This window comes from Lissotriton vulgaris, chromosome 3_1 (genome assembly GCF_964263255.1).
Source record: "Lissotriton vulgaris chromosome 3_1, aLisVul1.2, whole genome shotgun sequence".
Lineage (NCBI taxonomy): Eukaryota > Metazoa > Chordata > Amphibia > Caudata > Salamandridae > Lissotriton > Lissotriton vulgaris.
Window position 1 is genome coordinate 255,346,976 of NC_141689.1, and position 22,553 is coordinate 255,369,528.

At 43.7% G+C, this 22,553-nt stretch overlaps 1 protein-coding gene across 3 annotated transcripts in view; it reads left to right on the forward strand.

Moving 5' to 3' along the window:
• The window catches only part of ELAC1 (elaC ribonuclease Z 1), a 40,088-nt gene that overhangs the window by 6,936 nt on the left and 10,599 nt on the right, over window positions 1-22,553 (forward strand). The window contains exon 2 of one of the 3 annotated variants that reach the window (XM_086960391.1): window positions 11,361-11,427. The exons of 1 other annotated variant lie outside the window; for it this stretch is intronic. The gene's annotated coding sequence lies outside the window, so the exon portion shown is untranslated. Of the gene's footprint in view, window positions 1-4,927; window positions 5,000-11,360; window positions 11,428-22,553 lie in introns of those variants that run through there. One more of the 3 variants, XM_086960389.1, reaches the window with a different exon arrangement.

The window sequence follows — 22,553 nt, forward strand, 5'->3', positions numbered from 1 at the left end:
AGTGAGTGCGGAGTGACAGTGAGTGCGGAGTGACAGTGAGTGCGGAGTGACAGTGAGTGCGGAGTGACAGTGAGTGCGGAGTGACAGTGAGTGCTGAGTGACAGTGAGTGCGGAGTGACAGTGAGTGCGGAGTGACAGTGAGTGCAGAGTGAGTGCAGAGTGACAGTGAGTGCGGAGTGACAGTGAGTGCGGAGTGACAGTGAGTGCGGAGTGACAGTGAGTGCAGAGTGACAGTGAGTGCAGAGTGACAGTGAGTGCAGAGTGAGTGCAGAGTGAGTGCAGAGTGACAGTGAGTGCAGAGTGAGAGTGAGTGCAGAGTGACAGTGAGTGCAGAGTGACAGTGAGTGCAGAGTGACAGTGAGTGCAGAGTGACAGTGAGTGCAGAGTGACAGTGAGTGCAGAGTGCGTGCAGAGTGACAGTGAGTGCAGAGTGACAGTGAGTGCAGAGTGACAGTGAGTGCAGAGTGACAGTGAGTGCAGAGTGACAGTGAGTGCAGAGTGCGTGCAGAGTGACAGTGAGTGCAGAGTGCGTGCAGAGTGACAGTGAGTGCAGAGTGAGTGCAGAGTGACAGTGAGTGCAGAGTGAGTGCAGAGTGAGTGCAGAGTGAGTGCAGAGTGAGTGCAGAGTGACAGTGAGTGCAGAGTGCGTGCAGAAACAGTGAGTGCAGAGTGACAGTGAGTGCGGAGTGACAGTGAGTGCAGAGTGAGTGCAGAGTGACAGTGAGTGCGGAGTGACAGTGAGTGCAGAGTGACAGTGAGTGCAGAGTGACAGTGAGTGCAGAGTGACAGTGAGTGCAGAGTGCGTGCAGAGTGACAGTGAGTGCAGAGTGACAGTGAGTGCAGAGTGACAGTGAGTGCAGAGTGACAGTGAGTGCAGAGTGACAGTGAGTGCAGAGTGACAGTGAGTGCAGAGTGCGTGCAGAGTGACAGTGAGTGCAGAGTGCGTGCAGAGTGACAGTGAGTGCAGAGTGACAGTGAGTGCAGAGTGACAGTGAGTGCAGAGTGCGTGCAGAGTGACAGTGAGTGCAGAGTGCGTGCAGAGTGACAGTGAGTGCAGAGTGCGTGCAGAGTGACAGTGAGTGCAGAGTGAGTGCAGAGTGACAGTGAGTGCAGAGTGACAGTGAGTGCAGAGTGACAGTGAGTGCAGAGTGCGTGCAGAAACAGTGAGTGCAGAGTGACAGTGAGTGCAGAGTGAGTGCGGAGTGACAGTGAGTGCGGAGTGACAGTGAGTGCAGAGTGACAGTGAGTGCAGAGTGACAGTGAGTGCAGAGTGACAGTGAGTGCAGAGTGACAGTGAGTGCAGAGTGACAGTGAGTGCAGAGTGACAGTGAGTGTAGAGTGCGTGCAGAGTGACAGTGAGTGCAGAGTGACAGTGAGTGCAGAGTGACAGTGAGTGCAGAGTGACAGTGAGTGCAGAGTGACAGTGAGTGCAGAGTGACAGTGAGTGCAGAGTGACAGTGAGTGTAGAGTGCGTGCAGAGTGACAGTGAGTGCAGAGTGACAGTGAGTGCAGAGTGACAGTGAGTGCAGAGTGACAGTGAGTGCAGAGTGACAGTGAGTGCAGAGTGCGTGCAGAGTGACAGTGAGTGCAGAGTGCGTGCAGAGTGACAGTGAGTGCAGAGTGACAGTGAGTGCAGAGTGACAGTGAGTGCAGAGTGCGTGCAGAGTGACAGTGAGTGCAGAGTGCGTGCAGAGTGACAGTGAGTGCAGAGTGCGTGCAGAGTGACAGTGAGTGCAGAGTGAGTGCAGAGTGACAGTGAGTGCAGAGTGACAGTGAGTGCAGAGTGCGTGCAGAAACAGTGAGTGCAGAGTGACAGTGAGTGCGGAGTGACAGTGAGTGCAGAGTGAGTGCAGAGTGACAGTGAGTGCGGAGTGACAGTGAGTGCAGAGTGACAGTGAGTGCAGAGTGACAGTGAGTGCAGAGTGACAGTGAGTGCAGAGTGACAGTGAGTGCAGAGTGACAGTGAGTGCAGAGTGACAGTGAGTGCAGAGTGACAGTGAGTGCAGAGTGACAGTGAGTGCAGAGTGACAGTGAGTGCAGAGTGACAGTGAGTGCAGAGTGACAGTGAGTGCAGAGTGACAGTGAGTGCAGAGTGAGTGCAGAGTGACAGTGAGTGCAGAGTGAGTGCAGAGTGACAGTGAGTGCAGAGTGCGTGCAGAGTGACAGTGCGTGCAGAGTGACAGTGAGTGCAGAGTGACAGTGAGTGCAGAGTGAGTGCAGAGTGACAGTGAGTGCAGAGTGCGTGCAGAGTGACAGTGCGTGCAGAGTGACAGTGAGTGCAGAGTGACAGTGAGTGCAGAGTGACAGTGAGTACAGTCACTCAGCACCACCACATTATCACTCAGAACCACCACAGCATCACTCAGAACCACCACAGCATCACTCAGAACCACCACAGCACCACTCAGCACCACCACAGCATCACTCAGCACCACCACAGCACCACCATAGCACCACTCAGCACCACCACAGCATCACCACAGCCCCATTCAGCACCACCACAGCATCACTCAGCACCACCACAGCACAAATATGTTCTCTCAATGTTTCAAGCTTTATTACAAATGTCACAAAAAGATGTTAATATTTCACTTCTGTTCTTGGATTTTGTTACAATAAAATACACTGAACATAATCTTCACAAAAGTTATTTACAAAAGTTTAAGCTATTGCCATTATAAATTACAATCACTTTTATTAAGTATTAAAAAAAATTAAAAGCCATTGTTATTTGTAATATCAATACATCTAAGTCACGTAAATACAAATGTTGCATTACAAATGCTATAGGTGTCACATTTGCGAAAGTTATAACTATTGGCATTGTAAATGACAAAGCTATTAATTTAGCTATTTTCAAAACCAACACATAAATGAAGATTTGGTGAATTTCCATTAAAATATTTGACTTTTTTACTAAGATATTATTATACTGTTTTATGCAAACAAAATTTAGATACTGCATAAATAACTTTAATAAAACATATTTTAAATGTAGCTTTTTATGTAAAAAAAAACTATAGCATAAAGCAAAAAACAATTGCCATTTACAATGCTAATAGCTCAAACTTAAATAATGCGAGACCTATTGCATTGCAAATGCTTGTTTAACATTTCGCCCCCCTCTCCTCCCGCCCGCAATACGCTGTCCCTGCAATGTGGTTTTTGGGTGAGTGTCCATTAAGTGTTTGTGTTTTTTTTAAACATTTATTTATTTAAACCATGTTCTACACAAGCATGTGCTTACACAACTCGAGGTACTTGCAAATACATACAGTTCAACATTTTATTTGTTGTCTGTGCCATTCCGGCGCTTCTCTGCCCGCCCCCCCCCCCTACCCGTACTCCGCTGTCCATGCCATCCCGCCCGCACTACGCTGTCCCTGCTTTGCGGTTTTTGGGTGACTGTCCTTTAAGTGTTTGTGTTCTTTTTAACATTTATTTATTTAAAAGATGTTCTACAGCAGCGCAAATGCAGTGCAGCTTGGCTGAAATTAAAAACCGCTTTCAGCCTAGCTGCACTGCATCCGCGCTGCTGTACAACATGGCTGAAATAACATTGACAAAGGCAATAGATCTTTCACTGGCACGATCTTTTGGCTTCGCCAATGCTTGTTCTGCTCGTGTATGACTGACGAGGACCATATGCTGCTAAAAGCCCTGCATGGTCGTTTGATCTGAATTGAATAACAACATTGCCATGCGCATGCGCACCGGGTCAGTGAAGGGAATTGGCTGGCAGTATACGAGTGGATACTCCTTTTATCATCATTCACTCTTTCATTTTAAACGTATTCTTTGCCCTCCACTGAACTTGATATGCTGTATTCAAGTTGGTTATTTAAATGGGAATTACCTATCGGTGTTCTAAGGTAGAACGTTCACGTCAGCTGCCATAACACGTAATGTGCCGCCACTCCAGCTGTGACTCATAGGACACGTCACTGTCAAGACGGCAATAGACAGCAGAGGCGCCAATGCAAATGAGACAGTTACCTAATATCCTCGCCCGTTCTCTGTCCCTTTTTCAACCAAAACCCAAGCGGGTTGCAAATGGCACTTTGACCTTTAATTGCGACCTCTCGGGAGCTCGTGCCTTTATCAGTTTACATTTGCATTATTATGTAAAGCAGTCATTGTGCCGCTTCTGCTGTCAGCTAATGCCTACACGTCGGCTATCAGCCCTGCCATGCAGTGCGCCTTAATTTTATATTAGTTGAAATGGCATTCATTTTCGAAAGTGATGTAAAGCATTTATTTATCAAGATTTCTTGAGCAGAAATTCACATTTTTAAAAAAGTTTGTTTGCTGTAGGTTATTAGATACAATTCAGACAAGTCTTTGTGAACCACCTTCACATTTTTTAAATATATTATTACTTTTATATTAGTGAACTGCACATATTATAAAAAACTCAAGGTACACGTGTCTTTAAAATTTTGTACATGACACCAACTCACTGACTCAGACTATCTGACTTAGATCACTGACTCAGACTCACAAGCTATTGCCATTATAAATTACAATAACTTTTATTTAAGTAATAATTATTTAAACAAATTAAAAGCCATTGTTATTTGTAATATCAATACATCTAAGTCACGTAAATACAACACATATTGCAGTACAAATGCTATAGGTGTCACATTTGCGAAAGTTAAAACTATTGGCATTCTAAATGACAAAGCTAATAATTAAGATATTTTAAAAAACACATAAATTAAAAAAAAAACATAAATAAAAAAATTGTCATTTATAATAGCAATAGCTCAAACTTTCCTAATGCGAGACCTATTGCATTGTAAATGCTTGTTTAAATTTTGACCCCTCTATGTTGGATTTCTCTTTGACACTAGGTGGACCATTACAATATAATTGTTTGTGGGAATAATTTAGGTTCCAAGCAGCATTATATCTTCCTTTTCAAGGTGAAACATACTTTTTCCATTGAAGACCAAGAGAAATGAGTGATGCTGCTTATGCTATTCCTTGCATTTTGGTGAGTCGACATCCATGGAATAGTGGTAAGCACGGTGTGTACAGGTGTGCATTGGAACTACAGGAGGCATAGAATGAATAAGAGGGCAAGGAGAAAAAATGAAAATGGACTCTGAAGAAACCACCAGGACAGGCAGAGTGGCCACAGGAGGAACTTGGGACATGGTTCAATTGAAATATTAATTTTCCTTCCTCATAAATATTGATGCACCTAGTATCAAGGTTGGGGTGCCATGGAGCTTGGGTGTGTATTGTGCCTACATGTTATGCTTCCAAGCACTATATAAATGCAAACCTCTTACCCTCTTCTATCCTTCTGAATCCAAATAACTGACTGACCTATCCACCTCTCAAATTACTTTCACATTTCACTATACTAATTCAACACTAATCCTTTATGGGTTCTGGAGTAGCTTGCTACTCGCCGATAAAGCGCTTCAACGCCTTGTCAGCGGTAGTAAGCGCTATATAAATGCAATTACAGTACAATACCTCAGTGTATTCAAATTCTGCGAGTTCGGCCCACCACTATCCATTTATTCAAGCGAAAAACATTTTTGGATTGTTTCTTTGATTTAGTAATTTACAAAAAGTGTTTAACAGACACCCCCCCGGGATATAACGGCATAACAGTGCAAATTTAGCGGCATTATAGCAGCACTTTATTTTACTCATAATCATTCCTTTTCAGCCCTAAATCAATGGAACCTGTTTTAGCATAGTATTCCTCTTTGAAATAGGCATGTGTAAAGTTTCTGCAGCTCTACGGAAGCACAGCTCCAATCTACTAAACTTGTGGAAGGGGTCGTATTTCTCCCTGGAATTTTTTTGGCGCCCACGAGTGCACCCCTGCCGGGGTACCACTTTCACTGCTCCCTGGTTGCAGTCGCACATCCCCCCATTTGCTCCCTTGGTGCAGTCACAGAGACCCCAGCCCCCCCCCCCATCGCTCCCTGGGTGCAGAGGTACAGCCTCCTCTTGTGAGAGTGCACTGACTCCCTTTGGGTAGTGCTGACAGGGCAGACATCTCGCAATAATCATCCTTCAGAACCAGGTTCCCCAGTTCCAAATTCAGTAGCTCTGACCATGGTGTCGCATCCTCTCCCCCACTAAACACCATACCGCCCACTGAGAGAAACTCGCCCTGTCTCAACTATAACCCAATTGTGCCCGCTATAAACACCTGGACGCGGCTCAATTTAAATTACGCACTAGACAAGAGCAATATTCTGCCTACAAAAAAAGTAACATCATCCTGGAAAAAGCAAATACTCGTAGGGAATACAAAATTAAGTAAATCATGTGAAATATAAGCAGGAAAAACATGGTTACTTTAACACTTTTACACTCCCTATTCAGAAATCAGTGAGTGCTTTTGCCTGAAAAGTTAAGGACACGACTACAGGGCACGGAATGGGCCCATTTCAGTGTCCATTGCCTATATCCTTACAGAATATAAGCAGTATTGTAAAAAGACCAATTCTCTGAACACCGAGACGCAGTACACATTTTGTTTTCCAATCCATGTGTTGCAGTGCCTCCAGCACTTGTGCACTAGTTCCCCGCCTGGGGGAAAACAACGTTATTCAAAGAAAGACAAGTAAACAAAAGTAGAGCTTCACTGGCAAACTCTGTAGAGTGGCGCAAATGTGTTTGGGTATGAATAAAATCAATCTGCCCACTTTGCTATCACTCGGTTTGGCTTTATTTAGTTATTTTCATGTTTTGAACCTTTTATTCCCACAGCTACACTTTGGAACATTGCTTTCATTGGGCCGGTACTGTCCAGTACGAAGTACCCAGCACTTATTTAGAGAGAGAGAGTGCCGGCACTTCTCAGAAACAAGCAGGTACTTTGTTACAGAGTACCTGCACTTCTATTAATCCATTTCAAGCACTGTTTTGGAATTGTAAAATATCACAAAAATACATCAATTATGTTTTTCTTTTTTGGATCCATTTCACAAGGAAACAAATCATTGAACGAAGAAAGGAGAGGGGGAGAACCGTTTCTGAAATAAGGGTTTTCAGTCAGAGAAGGTGCTAGACAAAGCGAAGGAAGAAAAGGGAGGAAGAAAGAAAGGGGGGAGGGCAGTTGCAGCGGCAGAGCAGACACACACAGTGTATTGTGTGTGCAAGAAAGGAAAACGCAGTTGTTTTCCTTATCTACGCACAGTAGTGAATTTGCATTTACAGACAGCACATTTTCCATTAAAATAATCACTATATTTGCACAGACCTAGTTTTATTAATAACATTATGTAGCACACAAATCTTAAAGTGAAAATCCGGTTTCTGTGAATATTTATCATAGATGCATCATCAAGTAAGTGTCTTGATTTGTTTTAATCCTATTAAAATCTGTTTCCAGTACGCTTCAGAATTACAAACCAGTGCTTAGTTTTTGCTTTCCTGACTACTGGATGCATAATGTTTATTTATTTGAAAAGTTTTTACAGGTATTTGCATTTTGTGTATTTCACAAACAAACCTACATTGCCACATATTGTACTTTAAAAACTCCCCTTACTTTGCTGTCGGGGAAATAAAAGTAAACACTGGTCCCCCATATTAAAATAATAAAGCAGCTTTACATTGACATCTGTCTTTGAATCGTCAGCAAATGTGACAGTTAAACACAGAATTTAAAGGCATCTTTGTTGTTCTGACTTTTGTGACTCACCAAAAATCCGCTCACAACTCAGTTTGGTGAACACACTGTCTTGGAGTAATACATCATCATAAAGTGATCATCGAATAATACAGTCCCTTTGTAAAGTTACTTTGCCAAAATCCTTGAGTAATACAGGCTCTTTCTCAAGTCATCACATGATCATTTTGTAATAATACAGCCCCTTCCTGAAATACTCATAAAATCATCCTGGAATGATCCAGCCTAATCCTGAAATCATCACAAGATCATCCGGCAGTAGTACAAGATCACATGTTTTCCTCTGAAGTAATCAGGAACCAATCTTGGAATAATCCACCCTAATCTTGTAATAATCATGAGATCATCATGCAGTACTAAATGCTCATCACATCTTTTCCATTGAAGTCATCAGGCCCTAATCCTGGAGTAGTTTCTGTGATGACTCTAGATAACGTCATCCCATTTAAATATTTTGCCCTGTGGGCATACTTCAGGGTTGCTTCGGATGACTTCCCCAGATAATTGCAGAAATAGCCTGGCTGAAGTCATCGAATGACTTCAGAATGACGCCAGGATGATCTTCCTTTTTGACCTGGGATACACTGATGTCATGTCAATGTCGCACATAGCAATCTGAACCATTGGCAGCTATGCATATTAACACATACATCAAAAGCAGCATCTGTGTTGTTCTAAATCAGCCACATCTTGTTTGTCCACCTTCTGTGTTTATACTAGCGTTCCTCGTATCGGGCGTTTCAGATTGCATAACGTGTTGGAACGTGCTTGCCATTGGTCTGAGGTAGAAAGGCGGAAGTACTGCACATGCAGTGTAATCGCGGCCCGTCCATTTGTTGCCTATCGCGTGTGTAGGACTTGGCCCTTTCCCCAGAATTTTTCCCTTTTTATTCCTTTAATTTAGGATGTCCCCCATTGTAATAAAATGGTATAGGCCTTGTGTAGTGGAGAAAGCCCTGTGTAATGTCAAACTAATGTTAAGGTGCAGGTGCTTCCTTCCCCTAACATGGCTGCCACTGACCCCTGCTTCTGCAGCGCAGTCTTTGTGGGCGCATTCTAGAAGCCAGGAGCTGGCTAGAACCCTTAGACAATGTATCCATACTAGCCTGTCCATAGTTAGAATGGTGGAACCTTCTGGAACAGGTGAGGTGACGCCAACTGCCACTGCCAACTGGCACTATATAAGGCAAGGGAGGGAAACTTTCCTGTCAGATTGAGGAAGCACAGACCTGGGGAAGAACCTACGCAGGAGTTTTAGGCAGTGGGGCCTAGTTAGGGTCCTATGATACTGGGAGTGACAGGGCTTAGGTGTTGCCTTACAAGTGTTGAGGAATCCTGAACTTACCCCCTGATCTGGCCCGGCGGAAGGGGAACCCAGAGTCCACCTGAGGAGACCGGCTGAGGAGATTTGATACCAGCCATCAACTCCAAGCCCCCCCTTCTCCCCCCTTTAAGGAACCTAGAGACTGCTATTTACAAGGGCGCAAGAAACAAAGCGCTGAGAAGAAACCAAATCACCACAGGACTATTGAGAAGACAACCAGGTATTGGTGCTGTGTCGCTTCCCGCGCTCCCTGACGCCACCTGGGACCCCTTTTGCTGGTTTGCCACTGTTGAGTGGCCTGTCCTGTTGGTCCTGTTGACCTGCTTCCAATTAAAATAAACTGTCTGCTGGCTAAGCGCTCTTATTCCCTGGCGCTAGCACCCTAAACTACCTGTCCTGAGGAAAGTGCCCCACTGAAGTGAATGCTAAGCGCTATCTCTGCGTAGCGCTAGCCTCCTGAACTGCTAGCCTGACTGAATGGCCTGAGGCTCAAGCACTGTAACTGCCTGCAGAAGCGCTAGAACCTTGAAGCGCTATATCTGCCTAATTTACCTCAGCTTGCTGAACTGGACAAAGCGCTGTGCCCCAGGCGCTATCCCTCCGATCACCTGCTGAAGCGCTGTGTCCCCTTGAGAAGCACTTATGTCCTGTAGACTGTTGGGCCCTGAAGCGCTATACTCTTGAAGCGCCACGAAGTCCCTGTGTGGAACGCTTTTGCCCCAGGAGAAACTGTAGTTGGGCCCGGTTGGCCCTGATCAGGCCCATAAAAGCATCTGAACTGAGCCTGGACCTATTTAAGAACTGACCCCTGGCTAGGGGTCTGTTATGGCTTGGTGAGTCTTGCTCACTGAGAAGGGTTAATAAGTTAAGGGACTGCTGGGCCACTAAGGTTAACCCCTGCCTGGGAATAAAGTTAAGTGTTCATTTTTGGCCTTATACCAGGTTAGGGCTGGCTAATGCACTGGTTATATTTGATGCCAGGTTTATTCTTGATGCAATACCTCCCTGCTGCACTGGTTAGTCCTGATGCAATGTATATTCCTGATGAATTGGTTATTGATGCTACAGCGATTAATAACTTGCTCCCTTTGCTCACATAATGAAATGTTGTGCCTTTTTATGGGGTACTTACCTGTTGGAATGCTTGTTCAACAACTGAAATGGAAATGTTTATTCAAGTCACTGACCTGTTGATGAAAGCCCACGGAGGTGCTCACCTGTTCTTGAGGCATCGTTATTTAGTGCTTAATGCATGTTTATGGCTGAGTAATGCAGTGTTTATTCTCTCATAAAATGTTGTGCCTTTTTATGGGGTACTTACTTGATGAAATGTCCTAACTTCTGCCTAAGGAACTGGTTATTTCTAGCTGAAGAGAGGCCACCCTGGTTAAAGGAAATATTTACCCTAGCATTGGGCTGTTTTAGAGGTCCCAAGGCCCATAGTTTATAGGCCTCAATTCCTAAAAGGGTAACCCCTGATTAGGAGCTGTAATGGAAAGTCTGCCGTTCCATGATGAAGAGTATTAGCGAGTGCTAGGCCCAAACCCAGGGATTATCTGTATTTCGCCTAGTGTTCTGTTCAGCCTAGACCTTATGTATGGTTTACCTGTCATTAAATGTTTACTTCTGCTCAGAGAAGTGGTTACCTCCTGGATGAAATGTTGATGCATAACTAATGAAAACTTCTACTCCTGTTGTTGAACTGCTTAATGCCCTAAACTAGGAAATGCTTATTCCTACTGGGAGTGATTCCTAAAGTAGTTATTCCTGATTAAGGAGATGGTTAATCCTGCAGAAGGGGATGTTTAATCTTAATGAAATGTTTTCTCCCACTTAGTGCTGCATTTACTAGAAGCCCACAGTTATTTATTTACATGTTTTCTGCTGTAAAACGCTCACCCTTGCTTGGTGAGAAGTTGGTAAAAATGCCTGCAGAACCAATGAGATGCAATGTCATTTAGTTGTCTCCTTAATGTATTTCTTACAGGTGCAGTTAAGAAGCAAGGCCAAGGTCAGGCCTGTGGTTATTTATTACTTAATATTTATTCCTCTAAGTATTTATTGCCAAGTGTTGAAATACATGTATTTGAAAGGAAAGCTAATAAGGTAATAATACTGTGAATTCTTGATTACCCCGACCCTGCTCTATATATAAAAGTTATTTGATTTTTATACAAACTAACTGGAGTGGTGTCACTCATTGCGTGCCCATTTTACTGTCTCAGTGGATGCGTGTGCTGTATGGTCGCTTTACACATAAGCTTTCGGATGCCTACCCGCTCGTGCCATGCTACCCTCGGGGAGCTGGTGACCCCAGTTCCAACAGCGTGGCACATTAACGCTCCATTCTTTTCTATCCGCCCCCAGGCAACGCTGTTGTGCGGCCCTGTTTTCTGCTTGTGTAGTTCTACTTTCGGAAGGTGAGGTCATTTTGGTGAGTACGGCGGCCAGGGGGAAGAATGCATAATCACCATGGTTGTTACACTAGTAAAAGGACATATATTTTCCAAAACCAACAGCCGCCGTTATCAAAACCTAATTAAGCGGCAAAACTATATTGGTTTTATTACTGTTTTGAGTTGGTGAATGAGTATGTATCACTCCAAGATGGCCGCTCCAATCCAAGCGCCAGAAACCCTCGGGCCTCCAGTATTTGCCATGGTTCATATCGAGAGGTGGGTGGCGATTTCTGGTGGCGGCGGCCATCTTGAAGTAGACTACTTAAAAGTCACTTGAACCACCACACAGCATTCGATTCAGCATGGTCCCGTTTTCGCTTTTTGTGTTAGTTGAACATGGTCGCTCTACTAGAGTGCCGTTTATTTCAGCGTATCAACGTAAGGGCACCAGGTTTAAAATGTACTTTTCAACGTGCTTTATTTATATTATGCCGATCTTCCCCTCTTCCGATCAAGGAACGAGAGGCGCTCCATTCCCCCATTCTATAATTGCTAGTATAGTGTTGTATCTATATAGTGCTTGCTATCCTACGAGGGGAAGGGGCGCTGAAAAGTTTCCCCCCCACGGATGCCCGTGGCGTGTTGAGTGAGGAAGGAAATATATCAGAAGTGAGGAAAGCAGGCATTCAGGCCCTAGCAAACCGTGAGATTAGGGCTTATATGGATGTATGGTGCAACAACTAAGCTTCATGAGTAGGGTGACCAGATGACTTCATGTTACTGCAACAGTATTACTCCATGTTTCTAGTTTTCCACTACACAGTCCTCCCATTATGAGCTGCTGTTTAAACGAGATAGAGTTCACCTATACAAGTAAACTTTGAATTTACCCCTTACTAATATGCCCAACAAAGGAACTTTCTAGACTGTGACCCATATAGAGGCGCCTACCATCCACACTTATTGATCACTCTGAACAAACACTAGATTTACTAAAAGGATGTCTGAAAAATCTTTATCACTTCCAGGGGGCAGAGGGAGGAAAATTTAAGACTGCGGTGATGAAGACTATTCATTTATTTATTTATTATTTATTTATGCGTTTTTATATAGCGCGGACTTTACCCGAAGGTGTCAGAGCGCTTCACAATAGGAACAGAACTGATACATGAGACCATTACAAGGGAACAAATTACAAAAGCAAACGTTACATAACATGAGGCAAAAGTGACAATCGTGAGCAAATAAAATACAAGAGGTAGCAAACGGTGCATTACAGGAGGAAAAAGTGACGTGTGCAAGTTACAAAAGCGTACAAAGTACAAGTAGAGGTATAATACTGCAATAAATGGAGGACACTCAAACACAAGAACAAACGTGACATAGGCAATGGTGGCACTTGTGCAAGAATCGAAAGCAAACAAAATGTAAGAGGTAGCAAACAGTGTGTCACAAGAGAAAAGTGACATGTGAATGTTACAAAGGAGTACCAAACGCAGGTAAAAGGGTAATACTGCAATAAATGGCAGACTCTCAAACAACTAGAACACACTGGGAAGGCACTTCCATAGTCATGGAGAATAGAAATTTTCTATACTAAAAGGTCTTCCTTCAGATAATAGAGAGGGCATGAATTAACTTTGGAAGTGTCTTTGAAGGAGCAGAACTTTGAGGTCAGTAGGCCTGGGAGGAGGTGGTGGTCCGGAGCGGAGGCGGAAGTGAGTTCCAGATTCTCACTGTGTTGCCTGAAAAGGATTGGGCCATCGATCTTTTCTTCTTGAAAGTGGGAGGTTCAAGCAGTAGATTTTCCGCATTTCGTGAAGGTCTAGACTAGCCTACAGAGAGTTTCAGTTTATTCGCCAGGTAGCGAGGAGAGGAGGAGTGCAAGGCTTTGTGGGTGATGCAGGTAGTCTTGTAGATAGATCTTGCCTCGATGGGAAGCCAGCAGAGGGTCGATAACATGGGTGTAGATGTGGTCGCTTCTTTTGGCCCTATAAATGAAACGAGCTGCTGAATGGAGAACAGACTTAAGGGGGGACAGGTGGGATTTGGGGAGGCCAGTAAGAAGAGAATTGCAGTAGTCCAGTCTGGAGAGGACCGGCGATTGGACCAGGGATTTAAGGTCATGCTCCGGGAAGAAGCCGCAAATCCCCCAAAGAAGGCGCATTTGGTATCGAACAGACTTTGCAATTGAATTAATGTGGGAGAGTAGATTGAGTTTTGTGTCGAGTATGACACCAAGGGATTTTGCGCTGTCGACAATGATGGGTTTATTGTTCAGCAGATTCATCTGGTCCATCCATGATTGAACCAGGGGAGGAGAAAGGGAGGAGGAGGAATTCAGTTTTGGAGGGATTCAGAATCAGCTGATGTGTTGACATCCAGTTTTGAATGGAGTTCAGAGTAGAGCTTATGACGGAGAGATTGTGAGGGGAAGCAACCTTGAGGTAGATTTGAGTGTCGTCTGCGTAGAGATGATAGTGGACCCCGGATTTACTTAGGAGATTTCCCAGAGGTTCCAAATAGAGATTGAACAATGTGGGTTCAAGTATAGAGCCTTGAGGAACACCTTGACCCACCGCCAAAGGAGGTGAAAGACTGTCCGCTATTTTGATCATTTGGGATCTATCCGAGAAGAAGGAAGCCAACCATTTAAGCACAGTGCCCTCCATGCCCTTTCTCTGTTGAAGAGTGTTGAGGAGGGTGTTGTGATTGACGGTGTCAAAGGCTACAGAAAGGTCAAAGAGAATTAGAAGTTAAGACCCCCCCCCTCCCGAATTGAGTATCCGCAGCGCGTCATCAATCACTTGCAGCAGGGCTGTTTCAGTGCTGCAGTTTTGGATGAAGCCGAACTGAAAATTGTCAAGAAGATCGTTGTCCTTGATATGACGATAGAGTTGTTTCACAACACATCTTTCTGTGATCTTCGCAAGAAAGGGTAGGTTAGTGATAGGGCGGAAGTTGTTGAGGTCATTCGCATCCGCAGTGGGTTTTTTAAGCAGAGGGGTGACCTGCCCAGGTTTGAACGGAACAGGAAGGGAGCCTTGACAGAGGGAGAGGTTGACCAGAGTGGTCCAACAGGAAAGAGAATGAGTATAGAAGTCAATGGCAATGGCACTAGGGATGGGGTCAAGAGAATGGTTGGAGGGCTTTGTTTCGAGGATTCACTTGAGGAGGACATCTTCAGAGATGGGGTCGAAGTTCTGCCTAGAACTAGAACTCCGAGTCATGAAGATTACTGGTAATTAAGCATCAGTAAAATTGTATTTGAAATTTACAAGTGTAATGGTGTGCAACACCCAGTAAACGCTGATCAGCTTTTACTTTAACCTTATATAAACCTTTTTATATTGCAGCCAACAAGGATGTACAAAGAGTAGATACAGCCATGCCAAGTGTAACATATTCTGTAAATTTTCTTGAACTGTTGTGAGGTCTCAGAATTGTCATGCAAACCAGTGTACCTACTGTGATTGGTGGGACATTGAGCAGCTTTGCACTGTGTGCAGCAGCTGCACATCGTGTATGATATTACACAGTGTAACTACAAAATTAGAAGAGAAAGAGATTTTATTTATTTATTTTATTTGCAAAGTTTTATATAGCACTAGCTAGACCCAGGGGTATCAGAGCGCTTTACATGAGGTTCAGTGAGTTACAGGTTCCATAATTACATAGACTAGTATAGACAAAGGAGAAAAGAAGAAACATGAGATTACACAATTTGAGATTATTAGCGCTTACACACGTCTTATGGGGAGTGAAGAGGTAGAGGGGGAATGGTAAATGGTGGTAGGGAATGCAGGTAGGAGAACACAATGGGGAGACGAGGAAAACGATGTCCGGCTGGGTGGGTGCCGGCCACGGGGTGAACCAGTGCCAAACTCCTCTATAGCTACATATGACAGCTCCACCGTGCATCAGCCAAAGTTTGCTGGCCACCGCAGCTTTACATGAGGATCAGCGAGTTACAGGTTACAAAATTAGATCATTTACAGGAGGCAAGAATAAATGTAAGGAGAAAAACAGTGATTACACAGTAACAAGAGATCTTAACGTATCAGCTGGAAAGGGGAGGAAGCCACAGGAGCACGGAGGGAGGAGGTCGTGGAGGGAAGGAAACACAATAGGGAGACGAAGAAAAACTATGTTCAATGTCCGGCTGGGTAGGTAACAGCCGAGGGGGTGAATCAGAGCCAAACTCCTCTATAGCTTCCTAAACAGCTCCACCGGGCATCGGCCATGTTGCTCAGTCTCCACTGTAAGTACAATATTCATGGATTCTGCCCGGGGGCCCTCATCATAAATCCATCTGCCGCACCAGTCCCGTTGTTTCTGGGAAACCCTGAGCGTAATTCAAACATTAAGTGGTGCTTGCTCTGTGGCGCTTGTCCAGCTGGTTCCTCAGACCAAAGAAATGTACCTGAAAACCCTTTATACAGAAAAAGAAAATCCAGGAAGATTGGGCGCACGTGTACACCTCAGTGTGGTAAAAAATGAATGAATTTATATACTCACTGAGGAGGCAGGCCTGAGATGAGAAACAAAATAATGTAATATTTTAAGAATAAGTATACAATCGGGTAAGGACCAGTATAAATGCCCAATTCTTATATTCGTTCCTGAGCATCAGCGCCAGGACTCTGGCAGATTATAGTCTTGCATTCTTGTGTCCTCTGTTCCAGCATATACCAGCTAAATGTATATGTAAGTGTACTTGTAAAGCGCACTGTGACTCCAAGGAGTATCCTGGCGCTGAAGACCGCTGGGGAACTCGTCCTGGTTTTCCCTGTGAGATGGTCCCTTTCTGGGTATCTCCAAGGTAAAACCAGGCATCCCCGGCGTCTGTGGGGGCCGTTGTAGAGATGAGGCAAGCTTAATGCCCAGAGTTGCCGAGTGTGTTACCTGGTTAGAGTAGGCACCAAGGTGAGAATTATCGAGTCCGTTTGACCCTGGTCCACGACCCTGCCGCGTCGGGAATTGAACCCTGGTCCCGGGCCGTTCTCTGCTTACGGGTCTGCCGCTCTAACCAGTGAACCACACCACTCCACCTTAAGTTCTTCCAGTAGGGCTCTCCTAGTATCTTGGAGTAGCCACTACTTTCTCTGTAGTTGCAGCTAAGCTGTGGAATGCTCCACTTTTACACTTCAGCTCCAGTGATCAGTAAATCATCAGAAAACATTTGTAAACACTGTAGGTCTTAGACAGCTGTCTTTACCTTGGTTCTACTTTGTTAGTTTTAGTCTCCTTAAATAAGACAACATTTTGGTATTGGTATGCTCAATAAATATACATTTGTGATCAGTCATAGAAATACGCCACTTCTTCAAAACCTTTCTAATGCTATGTTCTATAAGCCAGGTGTAGTACATGTAGTCTCCATTAACAAAGCACGCATCTTGCCTCTGTCAATTGCAGACTATTTATAAAAAACGTATTAATCCCACAATAAAATAAAGAAGTCAGGCGAGTTGCCTTATCCCAGTCCTTCAAATGGCCCACTTCCTTATTCACATGTTGCGGATCTCAAGTCACTGCTCTAGGTTGAACTGATGCAAAATTTGAAAGCCATTTTCTAAGCTAAACAAATGCAAATTCCAAAGCCATGTCTTTAGGCCTGTTCCACAAGATAAGCATCATTTGTACATAATTGTTCCATGAATACTTGGACTGACTCTAGGAAACATGTCCCCAATCATCATAGGCACCCAAAAACTCAGCAAGACTGATGCTCGCTGTTGGCATCTAGTCTTATCTGCAGGACGCTAAGGAGAAGCCCAGGAAGGTAACCACTGTTTTACAGGGGGAAAAGGCCTAGAAGAGAAAGGGATAATGGTCCTCAATTTATCAACCTTGTAGGTTGATAAATTGAGGACCATTATCCCTTTCTCTTCTAGGCCTTTCCCCCTAGAATGCTAATCCCTTTCTGGGCTATTTGTGGAAGTTCACGCTTAGGCCTCCATAACGTTTTTTGCACATAAGGCATCCAAGGCCAGTTTTGTGTCTATTTGCCATCATCCTGGGGATTCTAAACGTCCCAAAGGTTTGTAGATACCCACGGAGGGGACTCGGGAAATAGCCAAAGTGTTGTCTTTTTAGGGAAAAAAGGGTGGGGAGATTTGTGTGGCTTGCACCAAGTTGTCTTACCCAGAAGCCCTTTCAAACCTGAAACTTTGACTTAAAAAACACATTTTCCTCACATTTATGGTGCACACGACAAAGGGCCCAAAACACAATGTGGAGACATCAATATTTCCAGTCATAAAAATGGACTGATTTGGCAAGGGGTAGCTGCATTTTTTGGGCCAGGGCTCCGAGGCCTCCCAGGGACACCTACCAATGCCAGGCATTTCTGAAAACTAGACAACCAGGGGAGTCCAGGGAGGATCCTACAAAGTTTTCTCATCCGCAATGCCATGCACACCCCAAACTTTGCCTACAATTAAGCATTTATAGGGTGAGATCTAGGGTAGTGCATTGGAGATGCTCAATTGGGAGTAAATTCACAAATATAAAGATACATGAGTAAATGGAAGCTATAGATGTATAAGGAAGGTAATATAGCTAGATTTAATTTGTATTGAATAAACTCAGACTTTCAAGTTTTGCTGCACTTTAAGCTATTTGTGTTTAACTTCTTTTTTTAAATAATTCAATAGTGAAGAATTGTAGATAAAGATGCTGCCAGTAACAAAGCCGAGGCTCAGAGGGCAGGTTTTTGAGAGCGACTGTGCACATTGCAGGAGACCATGCTGTGAGTCTGAAAATGATAGGGTCTCTCTGAAGGTACATGTAGCTTGCACGCTCCTGCTTCTGGTCCAATTCTGTAGAGTGCCACCATTAAGTGAATATGCCATTGCGGCTGCTCATAAAACTACCTTGTACTGTGACAATTACACTCTGTGAGTAGTACCAGAGGCATATGAAAGCTATGCAGTCTTTAAGACTACAGTTAAAAATATGCACATTGCTTTTTCCGCAAGTTTTGTTAGTGAAATCATCCATGACACTCCTTGGAGTAGCTGTATGCTCTATAAATCTGGTTTGATTTCATTTAATTTCAGAATCTCCTCCAACCAGGTACCTATCTGTTCAGCTAGATGGGTTACCTGGGATCTCTGGAGCTTCCCAGAAGGTTTATAAAATACGTTGTGACCTGGTTGTCTGAATGAATGTTAATTCTGAATGTTGATTCTGTAGATGGCGGGCACGTGCTAGAAGGGCTTTTTACATTGCTATGAGCTCCTTCCAGTTGGAAAAAAGTTTTCCTTTCCATCTTTGCCTTTGGCTGAATAGTCCCCTAGTGTGGACTCCTGACGCATGCTGCTGACATCTGGTTATTACAATAAGAGGATGAGGAGAATCCAAAGGAATTCCCCATGCTACATGAGTTAGGTCCAACCACCACTGTAGTATAAGGCAAATTGCATGGGAAACAGGAATTTTCATCTCATAATCTTTTGAACTTGGATCCAATGATTCAAATGACTCATCATGGGATAATAATGTAATCAAGCTCAAGGAACCAGCAGAAGAGCAGCAGCTATAAACTCCTGAACTTTTCAGACTTGCCTCACACAGGCTTCCTGACACTGTAGAAGCGATCTTAGACAAGACATCAATTTTTCCTGCTTAACGGGGGAAGATCCCCTCTGGATAGGGCTCCTAAAAATTGGAGATACTGGACCCAAAAGATTGGATTTTTCCATGCTCAATAGAAATCTGTGCTTCATGAGAATCTCGCAAGCCAGGTGAACTGCTTCCAAGCCCTAGAAAAAAGAGGAGCAGGTTAGGCAGTCATCCAAGGAACTACTATAGAAGAAAAACAACCGCCTTAGACGCCCTCTGAACTTTGATACAGGCCTGTTTGCAAAATTGAAACAAGAAGTAAAAATATTATACGTTCGAGTTCTTCATTGGGCTATATTTCTTTTATACGTTTTCTGTAATGCAGCAAGTGGAGGAAATGTCGTGTGATCTTCTGCGAAACTGTAGATAACAGCTAACAGTTCAAGCTGTTCTCGTTGGAAGAATGTGAGAAGACCATAAAGACTTGATATAGTGATGTATGTTAGAAAGCTGACTTCACTAAACCTGTAATCGTTGTTAGCCTCTGTAAACTTGAAAATGAGGCTTCGCTTACTCGAGCATCCAGGCTGAATGGGCATTGTACAATATAGGAATGCAAGAAGGCATTATGTTTAAATTATGCATTATTTGCAATAATGAAAATGCTTTGGTAGTACTTTAAGCAGATGTACAGACAATTTCGTGATACTACCGACTCCTGGGTATGTAGAATACCCACCAAAGGTGCAAGCACTTTAGTAAACGCTCTTGGTGCTGAAGCTAGTCTGAATAGAAGCACACAACACTGGTAATGATTTCCCATGTCAAAGAGCCTTCAGTATATCTGGGACAGTAGATGAAATGAGATGTGAAGGTATGCGTTCATAGAGGTCAGAAATACTCCTGGGGGTATTAGATTATGATGTTCTGAAGGGAGACCATTTTCAACTTCTCATATGAAATGTAGACATTACACTTTTAACGTCTGAGAATTGGGTACACGTCGCCCAAAGGTTTATGGATCAGAAACATAAAAGTATAACATTTTTGGCTCTTCTCTGGTACTACGAACACACCACCCTTGTTGAACAAGTCCTGAATGCCCTTAATTAGTCATTGACGTCAACGAGTATAGTCATCAGTTGGGTTTGGTTGAAAAAATTCTATTGGAATGACCTGGATGTCGATGGAATATTTGGATAACACAGAAATATGTCACTGTTGATTTGCAGAAGGGTGGGGTAACACATGTCACCCCAAAACCAGTCGCAGCTGCCATCGTTGCGCCTTCCGGCAAAATTCCATCCACGTTTTTCCATTTTCAAATATACCATAGTTTTAACCATATTATTCCACAGTTTATCTCATTTTCTATGTTGCTCTGTCATTTCACTTCACGCTCAGGTTATGTACTGCCATTTTCCAGATTTCTAGTGCTTGAACCGTGCCCTCCGGACCTCATTTTCAAACATGATCAACGCAGTGGTTCGTCCAAAGCAATATTTATTTAAAATCCAATGCATTTCGGGCACCTCATTGCCCTTCGTCAGGGAACACTATAACAATAATAGCAAAAAGTAAGCATCGTGTATTCACTTGCATCAATTCAATATTAGTTTAAACGATTGAATGTTTATACATCATAATCATTGCGCAAATTTTCTTATGCAACCTGTCGCCTCAACACTAGCAAACTCTATCTTTTTAAACAGTGCCTATCTAACCACATTTTCTCCCTCGTGTTCAGCGCTATTATGCATAGAGACTGTGGGCTCTTATTCCCCTTCCCGTTTGCATATCGTTTTCTGTTCACCCTTTACTGTCAGAAGCTACGTTTTCTACCCCTTTGAATTATAACATGATTACCTCGACTTCACTTTCAGTGCGTTTTTGATGTTAAATAAAGTATTCGTGTTTTCATTCGCAAGTGTGCAGACCCATTGGTCCTTTTCCATCTCCCTGCTACACTTTGAATCCTTACACGTACCTGCAATGGACGCTAGGCACGGTTCAAGCACTAGAAATCTGGAAAATGGCAGTACATAACCTGAGCGTGAAGTGAAATGACAGAGCAACATAGAAAATGAGATAAACTGTGGAATAATATGGTTAAAACTATGGTATATTTGAAAATGGAAAAACGTGGATGGAATTTTGCCGGAAGGCGCAACAATGGCAGCTGCGACTGGTTTTGGGGTGACATGTGTTACCCCACCCTTCTTCATTGATTCAAAGATGTCGCCGGGGGAGGCACAAAAACCAGTATTGCACGCCGTAAAGGATTAACTCTGGACAAATAGAAGATATATAAATATTGACTCTAAAAAATGAGTACAAAGGTGTGCATCCCACCCTCATTCATACTGTTGATTTGCAGACATATGAAACAGACAGAGTATTTCCTACCTCCCAACACCTCTCCCTCTGCACACTTGTTCTCATTTAGCCATGATTTTGGGATTGTGGGAGCAGGAGGAGATTTTCAGGCTGGAGAAGGGGGCCGAAGTTCCTTTCACAGATGGGCTGTCTAGATCCCTTAGAGGTTGAGGGCCAAAGTCCAGACGAAAACTGAACTCTTTCTCTCGTGGAGGAGGATTGATTGGGGTTAACAGCTTGCAGTCCTTAACTGACTTTTTATAGGGTTTTTCTGGTTCAGAGTCAAAAATATTCACTCCATTAAAGGCTAGATGGCTTAATAAGGATTTTAGGCAATTGTCAGTCTGCCAAGCTTACACCCAGATATGCCATCGAGCTCCAGCTCACAAACTATCAAATGATACATTGGATAGAAATCTAGTCTGCTGTTCCATTAAAGAGAAGCGGGGGGATACAGTTCTTTCCCTGCTGCATCTCTTCAGCAAAGCCTGAATGCAAATCACATATTAGTGATTGGATGTTATTAGTTGCATAGGTGCCTGACCTTAATTCAAAGTTAGATCTGGTGATAGTACGCTCAATTTTCTTACCAGTTGTAGCAGCTTGTGCATTGTCTTCTGAAATAATGCTACCCTGTGAGGATAGGCAGGCCAACAGGGAAGTCAACCTTTACTTTTGTTAGAAATTTCCCCTGAAAGGACGACCTCCTAGTAAGGACTGTGTGAAAGGAAGGTTTCTCCACGTCAGTCCATTCTCTTGATAAAACCCCTCCGATAGATTTATGAAGATTAATTCAGCCCCTTTACATCTATTTTGGTACTTCATGTGTAGTGGAGAGTTTAAGCAGGGGGCCTGGAGGGACGCTCAGTAATGAGGAACATGTCTCTCCTCTTGCGGTGTTGTTGGCCATTTGGGAACTGAGCAACTAGATCTTGTTTTTAATCTCGCCCTGCACGTTTTCAAATGATAGTCATTTACTGAACATATTCCTCAAATGAGGCTCAGTGCTGGATGTAAGGGTGTTATAACGGAGCTGAAATTGAGTCCAGTTTATATTAGATGTTACCCAGGGGTCCACAACCTCCGCTGTCACGGTCCACTCAGTAAAATGTGGACTAGTGGGTAAGTGATGGGCCTTGAATCAAGCAGAACTGCATTTCAGTCTGGTTCTCCTACTTGACCATATGGATTTTTGGCAACTGATTTTCTCCCAGTG